At 39.0% G+C, this 12,464-nt stretch overlaps 1 long non-coding RNA gene across 2 annotated transcripts in view; it reads right to left on the reverse strand.

Annotated features, from left to right (window-relative positions):
• The window catches only part of LOC311439623, a 60,619-nt gene extending 48,155 nt beyond the window's left edge, over positions 1-12,464 (reverse strand). Inside the window, exons 1-2 of one of the 2 annotated variants that reach the window (XR_014694863.1) lie at positions 12,419-12,463; positions 11,835-11,924 (exon numbers count right to left, since the gene is read on the reverse strand). This is a non-coding gene — a long non-coding RNA (uncharacterized lncRNA). Of the gene's footprint in view, positions 1-11,834; positions 11,925-12,418 lie in introns of both variants that reach the window. The other variant, XR_014694862.1, reaches the window with a different exon arrangement.

Genomic DNA, 12,464 nt, shown 5'->3' on the forward strand with positions numbered 1-12,464 from the left:
CAAGTGCATCTAGATATACACATACCCTAATCTGTCTTATCTACTTAATATGAAGCTGACTAGCATTAAACATCTACATTACACATTGATGTCCTCAGACACCATAGGTAGTCCTCATATCCTACAGCATGCTGGCAAACTATACTAGACCAAGTAGTTTGGTTGTAGGTTTTCTCCCTTCATTACCCTTGTGTAAGCATATTTTTGTGGCATCATGTTTCATAGCACCTTATTTTTTGCAAAGCCAAGTGATAGATCAGTTAAGAAATAAAGAAATAAAATAAATTCTATGTAAGCATAGAGAATGAGGAGTGTATGAGTGAACATACCCTTTCCAACAAGGTGGGAAAAAGTATACTTCCAAAACTTAGAAAACAAATCACTAATTTCTATATCGACAGCAATTTCCTGCTGGCTCCTAACAGCTGGCCTGAGCAATCTTGGTTGTAAGAGAGCTGTAGCTACATTCTGACTTGCTCCAAAGCTTGTGCCACTTTTCACAACTGCAAAGCAAAAACCCTAGCAAGTCAAGTTGATTTGGTTTTACACTCACTTTCCCTAGGCTGAGAGGAAGCAAAGATACTGAGCAATCAAAAATTGCTCACTAATTTCTATAGTCTTCTGAATAGTCTTTTATAGAATTAGAAATGAAAGCAATTTAATCTAGTTGCAAAGGATTCTTTGGTGTCAACAGCTGTTTATACGCTTATGTTTTCCCCACTAACTACATAAAACATTCTCAGTCAAAATAAGAAAAGACAGCATCAATTTGGGCCTTTGGCTTTCTTCTCCTCATACCTTACTGACTACTCTGACCCACCTTTAGACTAGCAGGACCACACTTCTGGTTTTTCACCTTGGGAAAGGCCTCTCCTTTGTAGTTCAGGAAAGAAACATCATGGGACAAAATACAAAGCACTCCAGACTTGAGCTCTCACACTGTGGTCAGCATTAAAGCCTGGATTATACAGCTAGAGAAATTACAAAGAAAGAGGCATCTCTAAGCGTCTTGAATTAATTTTTATGAAAGAAGAAAAATCTATGTTATGGTCCTTTCTTAAAAGGCCTCACAGGAAAGGAATAATTATGGACGTCTGTAGACAAAGCATTTTAAAAATCCTATTGTACTTGCATTTAAGTTAATGGTAAAAACTCTGCTGACCTCAGGAGCATAACACTTTACATTTGTTACCAACACATAACTGTAGGAAGTTATGTAACATAATTGATGCCATTTTCCCTTTTAAATTAATCTAGTGGAATTAAATCTGTCCACACTGTGTTTTCAGGAAAGATTTTCTGCAGTAAGTTCTTCCTGCTGTACTATATATTAATTTCTGTTCCAATTAGCATCCAGAAAGGTCTAGGCCCCACCCAAACATTTAATTGGGTCAGGCAGGGAACAATTCAGCATCCACAAACTCCGCTTTATACTCTTCTCCTCGTTGTTAAGGGTATCCTGATTTGCAAAGCTAGAGCATCAAGATTATAGCTTGAGAAAGCTGTTCAGAGCACTCGTGCTGTGAAACACTCATAAAACAAGGCACAAGCAGAGCTAATGCACAGAACAGGGAGCAGATGCATCAAGTGCATGATGAGATGCCCCTGGTGAGAAGGGGCTATCTGAGAGGTGCCAGTGCTCTCTGGCCCCTGCCCTTTACATCTTACACTATTATGCTGCTGAGCTCACTCCAGCAGTATATCTGGCCACAAAAGAAGCAAACTTGAGCAGACCCAGCACAGGCCCTTGTGCAAGGAGAGCGAAAGGCCAAGGCATGCTGCACTCAGCAATGCCATACTTCCCAGGGAGTGCTGGGGGCAACACCGGTGGCTGTCAAGGCTCAACTCTACATCTGGAAGAGGGGACAGTGGCTCAAAGTACTTTGCAAGCCATGCCTTTCCTAACCTGTCTCTCTGTAAGCAGAGGGAGCTGGGGCCTGATATTTTGGTTTTAAGTTTTATAATTCTCCTTCCTGACAGGCAAAAGCTTTTCTGCTAGTTGCTTTAAAGTAAAATAAAAATAAAGGAAAGAAGAGACAAACATTTCTAGAATTATTTGTTAATATTTTTTGGCAGCTGTACATGTACTACTCTCTTGCTGTGACCATAATCGAAGCCTAATGTTGCTCCCAAGGAATTCTGTGGCAGTATTCCCACCAACTGTAGTGCAGGCAGATCTGTGGCCTTTGTTTGGTCAAAGCTGTTCCAGATGGAGGCCGAAGGATTCCCACCCGGCATTCCAGTTATAAAGAATGATTCTGCCCTTCTCTTCCAGAATCAGTTTTCTGGCTCCAGCTACAGTTGACCTGTTGGGACCAACAGTGGAAATGTTCCACTGCCATCATGCAGCATGACCCACCCCATGGGAGAGAAGGGTAATGCTAGGTTTTATTAACTGCACAGCTGCCTCAGCAATGCTAAGATAGTTACATTTGATGCAATTCAGTTTAGAGTTGCATATAGTGAAAGGGTTTCAGATAGTCACAGAAATGTAGCTGCAGCTGGGATAGAAATGCAATTATAGCACACAGTGAGACAGATTTTGAAGGATGTCAACTGTCTAGTTAGCTTCACATGGAACACTAAAATCCCAGTACCAGTACACCTACCCACACAGAACCACACCAGAAACATAATGCAGGAAAAATGTAAACTACACTAAAAGGGAATCTGACAAAAATTAAAATTCTTTAGTTTACCAGTGAGATTCCCCTGGGATCTTAATGGTGAAATAAACGGACAGAAAAATAAATTTGCATCTTCGTAACATGCAAGAAGTTTAGCAGTAGTTCTGTAGCAATGGAAATGGGCCTTGTTCTCAGGAACACTAAACTCTTCGATATTTCAGCTGAGCATCAGAATAACACTGGCCACCTTTGAAAGCTTAGACTGCTATCATCATTCATTGTCTATCACCTTTTGAGCATGACGTCTCCCTTGACTTTGTTAGTAATTCACTGCTGAAGTACAGCTCTAGTTCTGTAAGCAAACTGATTCTTGTTCATACAAGTAGGACTTCTGAGCAATGACCACAATTTCAGGCTGTAGAAATGTAAAGTGATGTCTCCCAAGTTACCACAGTACCCAGCATGTTTTTTTTTTTCCCTAATATGCTTGATGTAACAGTACCATAAAAGGTTGACAAGCTTTCTATTCAGATGGGAAAGATGTGCTAAATCATACATGAAGTCCCTGCACATCTCCCAACATCCCTGTGACCAGTGAGGCCTCTTAGCAAGTTATCAAATCCATACATCCTCAGAAAATTCAAGTATAGGAAATTAAACTTCTTCCCACATACTATGCAGCCAAGCTGAGCCCATGCAAGCTAAAATCCTTGTACCCCGGTTAGCATTCTGGCATGAAACCCTGCAACACCAATGAAGAACACGTGGGTTTAAGGCACCCGCATGCTTACATGGAAGACTTCTGTATTCCCAAGTGGGATGGGTACTGTTACAGCACAGCAATACCTCTGGTACACAGTGTAATCGCAAGCTTAAGAATTTGTTTCATAAATCAAGGTTGCCTTGTCTTTCTGGTCAATTTAGCCATAGAAACCAAACAGATCTCAAACACAAAAGGACATACAAACGCTCTGTTAACATTTTCTAAGAAATAGTATGCTAAAATATAACCCTTTTGTCAAGTTTCATTAAGGGATGGATTGAGAAACAAGGGAGCATACGAAGCAACTTGCATGTATTTAGGCACTCCTGTAACATATCTAACATTCTTGTACGTTGAATCAACGGTCCAAGAAAAACAGGAGTTCTGACTGATTGTTTTGCTTTTCCCTCTGCACAATTAGTATATGGGCTTGACTTTTTTTTTTTTTTTTTTAAACAATTGTAGATTGTACCTGTTGGCCAGAGGCACTTCATTGGCTCAGTTATGTTACAAGACTAGAGAATAAATACAAGTTTACAGAAGTTGACAGAAAACAGAAGCAGGAGGGTAGGGAACATGCTTATATATAAACTACTATTCACTGAAATGAGCTTGTTTCTTACTGTCTTGGGAGGTGCTGATTTAAAAAAAAAAAAAATACAAAACACAACTCAACACTATTTTTCTATAAGCAAATAGCTTTCCTTGACTTTACCAGACAGCAAACCCAGATTCGAGTCTGTATTAATATGAGTGAAGTTGGTGACTGTCTCCAAGATGACATACTACTGAAACAGACTTAGTAACCAAGAGGCAGAAATAACTATAATGCTTCATAGGTTTCTGAAACCTGTCCAAAAGTTTTCCCTTTGCTACATTTCAATCTGATGAAACAAAGTCAAGGAGCAGGAAGAGCACACATGATAAGGTATGTGATGCTTTGTGTTCAGCGGGCAAATTTGTATGACATTTTCTCCCTTCCATTTTCTCAGTGAGTGAGTGAAAGCTTGTGCATGTTTGTCAGATCGGCCCTCCATTAAATGTCTCTTCATGGAAATAAGGGGATATTTATGCACAGTGACTAATGAATGGATGCATTCCAGCATCTGCTATTGTGTATTTCCTGTAAAGTCATTTATTATTCTATCTAACAAACACAGTGTTCTTGGTTGATGCTTAAGATTAATGAGGCATTTACTCCTATTCAAGAAACAAGTTCAGAAGACACATTTTCTCCCATTCAGCTGGGCTGATAGTTTAATTAATGCCATTAATACATATAAGTCACCAAAAACTGTTTTATGGTAACACTGAGGAAAGTTGGCAAAGCACTAAGATTTCAGAGATAAAGCTACAGCGTAACACTTCCCTTTGTTTCCAGGTAGTACAGGATTCTCCAGACAGAAGGGTTATCTTTGGGACCGTACAAGTAACAAACAAACAAGATGTAATGAGCTGAGGTAATGACAGAATATCAGTCTTAACTCCGCTTGTGTGGCCTTAGCCAAACCCTTAATGTCATTTAATTGCAATTTTTTTTTGTGTGTATGTAGATGCATGTCATATCTTCCCCAGTAGCACAAAAAGAGGAAAAGGAAGAAAATGCCTTCACTGGAACGTATGAATTATTACAATAAGCTATAACCAGTGCCACAGCCTATGGTTTAAAGATATGTTAGGGGAACTTTTCAAAATGTGTACTGCTGCACTGATACGACAGGAGGAATGCAATGTCTCTTTCAGTGCTCCTAGAGTGCATTGCTGAAGTTTCTGTATGGGGCCTTTTTTGTTATGGATGCATGAACGCGTTTTACCTAATTGCCCGGCCCACTCAGGCCAGCACAGAAAGCTGGAGCAGGACTGTTGCTGGGTGCACATTCCAAAAGCTGAGAACTGCAAAGCAAGGAGTGACCATGCAAGTGTGCGTGAAGTGGGGACACACCAAAAAGCAGTGAAAGGGGGCATGTAGCAGGGCTTCTTAGCCCTTTTCTCAGGAGCAAACAATGCACCAAAACAAACATATACCATACTCTTACGATGAGGGTAACTTCCCTGCAGCAACCCAAAGTGATTATCTGATGATCCCCACTCTCTCCTGAATTCTAGAAGAAACAGAAGATGTCAAACAGCTTGGAGACAGCATTCTTACTGAATTAGAACAATAGTCCAAGGACAACATCCATTGGTGATCCAGACAAATAAATACAACATACACCCACGTTACAAGTATAGATGGCTGCCTGCTGAGCTTCTGGAGGCAGAACACTGACTTCATTTGTTTTAGCCTCCTAATTATAATTTTTCTTTTCTCACTTTCACTGTCTTTATCTCAAAGACTGATTACAGGAAGAAAAAAAAAAAAAAAGAGGCCAACCCCCCCTAGAAGGGAAGAGACTTTCAACATTAATTGTCTCTCCAAACAAGAGAAATAAGCAAAGCACAACTTGAACTGCTTATAGAGGAGCAGTAGATCACCATATGCCATGGTTGCTGGTAGTGCTGTGCAGTGCTCTTTCACCACAGAGTTTGCTACCCCAGCTAACGCCTTCTGAAAGCAATCCTCCTCATGCAGCAGATGACTACAGGCACAGGGATGGATGGAGAGTTGGGTATAGTGCCTGCTGGAACAAGGAACTCCTGCACAATTGAACAGAGAAAGCCCATTAGCTTCTCTCTGTTATTGTAATTCCTGAAGTAAAATGAAGCCAACGCAGGCTAATATGATAACTAGGAGGCCTTGAGGATCACACTTCAAGGCATCTGAAACCTGTCCTACAAAGAAACAGTTCTGCTTATACTGGAAATTCGTAGTGAAAGGAATCTCTATGAACATGTTGCCTGTAAGATCACCTTCTGTCCCTGGCAGTCCCATCCAGAAGCTCTAAATGGCTCTAAGACTGAGAATTTTCTTAGCCTGGAACTGTTGATACTATCAACAGGTGAAGGGACATACTATGAACAACAGACCAAGACCCACTAGAAATGCGCAAACATACAGATTTCAGCCACACTCCCCAGAAACGGAAAATAGGAGTAAGAAAGACCCAGGAAGCAATATTTCCTTCACAAAAAGCATTTCAAGGAACATCTAGCTATTTTAGATACTTATCCCTCTATTGTGGGAATAATATAGATATCTGAGGATAGGCAAAATAGAATGCAAGATGATGTACAACCTAATTCTCAGTTCTATTTAAGAGAACAAACCTGATATTTAAATGTACTGCTTCAAATTGTTTTGAAAAAGTTTGACCAATAGCCTCGAGAGATTTTATTTTCTTCCCCTTCCAAAGGTTTCCCAGTGCTTAGCCTGTGGCTGTTAGCATTAAGTTTCAAGACACACTGTACTAAACTGTATTAGGCATGTGAAAGGACTTTCATTCCTCATTAGCTGTGCATAAGAAAGGATTGTAACTTTTAAAAAGAACTAAGAGGCTTTGTAAAAAATTCAAACTTCCTTTTAACAAAAATCATACTTGTTAAAACTTTTTTTTACTCTGATCTGAACTATGCTTCAACTCAAAGCAAATAAAGTCATCAGTTGACTCCATTCTGTTAGAAGACAGCATTTAAAAAAGCAGGTCCAATGGGTCCTTGAACAGTGGTCCCTTGTCTGTCACATCAAGACATGGCTTATACTTCACACACTATTGACCATGAAAAGCAATCTTGCGACTTTTGAAGCCCTATCACAAAAAAAAAAAAAAAGCAAGAGAAAACTTCTTGAAGTGTTGAGGATTGGGGGGTGACTGCTCTCATCTCCTGTGATTAAAGACTTGTGGCCTTATTGTGTAGAGGCTGCTAATTACCTTCAGACTGATTAAGGCTGCAGAATGCAAAATTCAACTTGATAAACCTGGATGGCCCCCACTTTCCACCCCAAGCAAGCCTGATGCACAAACTGACATCTACTTTCTTGAGAAAAATACTATACACATTCTCACTAGGAACTAACATAATCCCAAGTGGCTCTGGAGTTCAGCTTCACCTAATCAGAAACTCAAACTGTAGCATTTTTCTGCACAACATGATTATTTGTCAGACCTATCCAGGTTTCCTGTTTTTTGTCTAAAAACATGCTTGGCACATTTAGTAAACAGATATCACATACTAACAAGTCTTTTCCAAGACCCTTCTAAAATTTAGTTTAAAAGCAAAACAAAATAGCTAGTGGATACTTTTAATCTTTTGTTATCCACTCATTAACAAGTGAGAGCCAGTAAATATTAATGTCAAACAGTTGCACACAGCCTTACTGCCTAGCATTTTGACCACGTTCTTTACTGAAACTTTAGTTTGATAAAAATGGCTTGCCATAGCTGTGGAGGTGGAGGTCTAGCACAGCAAGTTTCAATCCCTTCCCGACCTTCCCCCCCCCCCCCCCATCAGATTAAATCTGCTTGTTAAGTTGATCTTCTCATGGAAAGCATTACATTCTGCTAACACAGGAAGGTCACAAATACTTATGCCAGATTTTTAACACGAACCTCATCAAACTGATGTGCTACAGCATAAGGCTGATTAGCTTAATAACTGATTACTCGTCCTCTGGGCACCAGCAACCAACATGAAAAACTTTAGCAGCTCATATAACAAAGTAATATGAGTATGCTTTTACAGAGACCTACATATCCAACAGGGAGGAAAACAATGTACATTTGCAGAACACCTCTGAAGAGGGAAAGCTCCTTGGTTTTGGTGGGATGGATTTAAATGCTAATAATTTTTCCCCTACTGAATAATACCTAGATAAAGAGACCATGTAAATATTTGTACACAAAGGACAAATTAACCAGATTACTTCACTGGCATTACTTTTGATTTTAATTACATATACACTTCTGAATAACTTCAACATGTCAACAGTCAGAATTCAAGAGGCTTCCTTTCATGCTCTGCATTTAGAATTACAGAGTCATAGAATACCCTGAGTTGGAAGGGACCCATAAAGATCAGAGTCCAACTCCTGGCTCCATACAGGACCACCCCAAAGTTTCCCAAAATATCATCCACCTGTGTCTCCCTCCCCCTCCAACCAGTAGTGGGACTGATTGCTTTAAAGACAGGGCATCTGTTATACCAGATGCTGTGTGTTGTGTAGTAAAAAGACAGTCATACCCCAAAGAAACAAGGTCCACTACTGTAAAAATAATTCCATATAGGTTATTACTATGAGTAACTGTAGCATGCCTCCCCAGGAGGCAAGTTTCCAGGGGTGGTGTTAAGTTTGTGATGAAAGGCGACAGATGGTCATTGGAAATAGTAACTTCAGGTAATGTGAGATGACTATGATAGGCAATGCAAATAGAAGGGCATCACTCACAGCCTCTTTCACACCCTCAACAAGAAGCCTAAGCATATGTCTATCCTGAAACATTTCAGCAATCCCTTTAAAGTCAGTAGTAATCAGTTTTCTTAAGTACTTCTGTACTTACAAGCTTATTTTCACTTTAAAGTGTATACACTACACAGTACAAACATTAATAGACCAAATTCAGCACTGCCGTCAGGTGGCACAGTTCTAATGGCAATGGGTCAATGTCTTACTCAAGATCTGGGATTTAACTTTAAAAGCTTTTTCTAGACCTTACCCAGTTTCTCTTTTGCCTTATTTTGCTTTCAGCAAAGCTCTTTGTAGCATAAGAACTCACCATCTTTCTAGTCAGACTTTGTTTATAAAACCTTTATTGTTCAGGAACAATATGGTTGTGACCTGTTAGAAGGAAGAACTGCAATTGGCGCCCTCTCCGTACTTTCTCAGGGCACACTTTGGGATGGAGTGAATGGAAAACACAGCCCTATTGATGTCAGCCAGAAGAGGAAAAATAGACTTCCCCAATAAATCTAAACATAAATCTTTTTGCTCTATCTCACCATCTGTATGAATGCACCTAAAGCACAAAATTACTAACTAGACCAATATCCCCAAGCCTACAAAGCTGAAATGCTGCTTACAGACCATAATGAATTTGGTTTATATTTAGGAAGTTTCGGAGGAATTTACAGAAAAAAAAAAAAGGCAACAGGTGGAAACATAGCTTGGACCAAGACAAAGTGAATGAGTTAACATTAACATATATGTTAACATTAACATATAATATTAGTAGTATTATGAGTTTGTGTTCAAACTTCAGTCTTGTGTGCCAGCTCCCTCTGACCCCTTATAAATTTATTTAGGGGCGATATTTAGGACTTATTGTTTCTTAATTTCAGGACTCTTAAGGCAAATATCTCAGTGAACTTTAATGGGGAAGCAAGTGATTTTTGAAACCACAACAACTTCATTCTGCACTCTGAGTAATGACTCATGCAATTTGACTTAAATGATCAAAGGGTACATCAAATACATTGTCCTAATACCTGAGTGAAATTTCGGGCCTTAGCTGGTAGCAAGCAACTCAATTTCATTGAAGCCAATGAGCCATGCTGGCTTACACCAGCTGTTCAACTGCCCCTTCTGCCTTAGTTTGGTCCTTTCGCATCACACAGCCCATTATAAAAGGTATTGCTGTTTTTTCAAGCAAGTGTAAATCAAAAGTCATCACTTTCTTTTTCCTAGTCTGTAGGCACCCTCAAGCCTCCTCTGCTAATTTGCAGCTCAGTATTTATCAAAGCTGCTCTCACAGGCACATATGTAATTAAGAGAGGAGCGGATCATAAAGCAACAGCAGTAAGTAGCATTAACTCCTTTTCCTTCCCCTATTGTTGTCTTTGTAGTGCAAGTTCCTCAGGGCAGAGCACATACTGTTTTTCCTCTATGACTCCATGCACAGATGTGATACTGACTGTATCAGATATTCAACCAACTGGAACCAGCTGTAGTACAACTGTAATACAACCAACAGGACTAATATTAATTTTCCTCGTTCATCTTCTCTAATTCATTAGATTATTTCATTCCCCTCACTCCGAGCTCCCACCCTGATGCTTCATTTTCTGTGCCTTCTTTGCATGCTTAGGGCCACTACAGCCACTTACAAGATACTAAACCCCAACCATTTTAATTACAGAAGTCTGAGGGGCTAGCAGAGGCCTTTATGACTATCTAGACATATCCTGGTGGCTAAGAGTAGATAAAAGTTTACTATATTCGGCGGTGGGGGAGAGTGGGAACAATCAAGTAGATAAGCAAGTGCAAAATATTATTAGGAGCCTGAAAATTTTTATGTAATGAATAAGATGCATCACCACAGCATCACCAATGAAATGTATACTTTTTGCCAATAGAGATTGGTTCAGTGGAATTAATTTTCTGAAATCACTGATCCACAACACAGAATAATTAGTGCTAAATATATAAAGAAATCTACTCAGTTACTTTGGCAACATTTAAAACTACAATGAGATAAATTCAAGTGTACATCTTAGACACCTTTGCTATTTAGATTCTGAAAGGGAAAAAAAAGTTCAGAAGTCTTAAATTGTTCAGATTTCATCTTATTCATTACATAAAATATACCTGCAAACAAGCGTTTCTCATATATGCATTATGGACAAATCCTGGGGGATTTACATTAACATCTACACACCGATCAAATTAACAGCAGCTATACTTAAAGTTACAATTTAAGCTTCACTACTGTATGTATGCACACACCACACATGTATGTGTGTGTGGACGCACTCATACACTTCCCTTTCTGAATCCCACAGGCCTTGACTAAATCAGTGTTGCTAGAAAAACACATTAAAGTGTTTTAAGTTTATTAGCCAGCTACAGAGTTTAAATATAATTCACACCAAGTATTTGGAGAAGGAATGCAGTCATTTTTCTGGGCAAAGGAAGGTCTTAGATCACTTAAAACCCAATTCTCCCCCACAGTGAATCAAAAAAACCTCTATCAGCTCCAGACCTTAAATGACCTTCAGATCACAACTAGCAGACGAGTGCTGGGAACATGGTATTTTTGTGAGGCTGAACAGTACCAGTACAATAGGCTCAGTCACTTGCGGAATACCACCAATAACTTGGGTTTTCTAATTTTACCTCCAATGCCACAGAGAAATTATACACAGAAGCATATATTCAGTGAAATCATTCCTGTATTTGCATTATTACTTATGTTTTTTCTAGCTTTCATTCAATTCTGACAACAGAATTTTTCTGTAACATCTTCCATCTGAGCAGAGCATATCAAAGTGCTTTGCAACAAGTAATTACTACTCCAGTTATGAAAAAAATCAAAATAAATATTTAATTATTGCAATGAAAGGCAAAGGATCCCATCTTATTCAAGCTATGCTAGAGAGAAACATTAGTGTAAATACATCAAAACTAAAAACATGACAATAAGTGATTGCGTAAAATAACAGTTCTGGTGAATCAATGCATATTCATCACATAACCTCGTAATAGCAAACTCCAAGCAACTAAATTTGAATTCCTGCTTAGAAAATACTTTGATGTAAAATAATTATTTAGGTGGCTTAAGTAAGTTGCATACCTACTGCTAATCCAAGTTACTCATATTTGATCAGCATTCCCTGCTTTGTATCAGCCAACCTGGACATACCTACTCAATGGCTACACGGTCCTAATAACAGAAAGGCGGGAGGTTAATAAATAAATAAATAAATAAAATCTTACTTTAAACAGTCTCAAAAGAAAAGTAGGGTATCAGTCAAACAGAGCTGCTCTGTTTCTCATGAGACAAACACACGGAACCATGCTATGATGTGAAGCAAGAAAGGGAATCCCCTGCAGTTCCTCCAGCACCTTTGAAGGAATTGTCCATCCAAATTTCACAAAGAATTCATTCTATTCTCTGTATTTTCAATACAGAAAAAAAAAAATAAATTAAAAAAGATCTCTACTACAATGCTCCTTTCCCACTTCCAAATAGCCAGACCAATTCACAACAGCCACAACCTATCCATTCAGTAGAACTAAAGGTATTTAGCAACATACAGAAGAATATTTAAAAGTTTAATTGCATATATATTATAAACCCTACTCCTAATGAGGGTAGAATATCTACGTTTTGTTCTAGCATAAAGCACTTTATGAGGAATCATACAGCCACCCTACCAGCCACAGGCAGTGCCACCCTTGCTCTTCAGTGTTAAGTAAAATA

This window comes from Aythya ferina (assembly GCF_964211825.1).
Source record: "Aythya ferina genome assembly, chromosome: 7".
Lineage (NCBI taxonomy): Eukaryota > Metazoa > Chordata > Aves > Anseriformes > Anatidae > Aythya > Aythya ferina.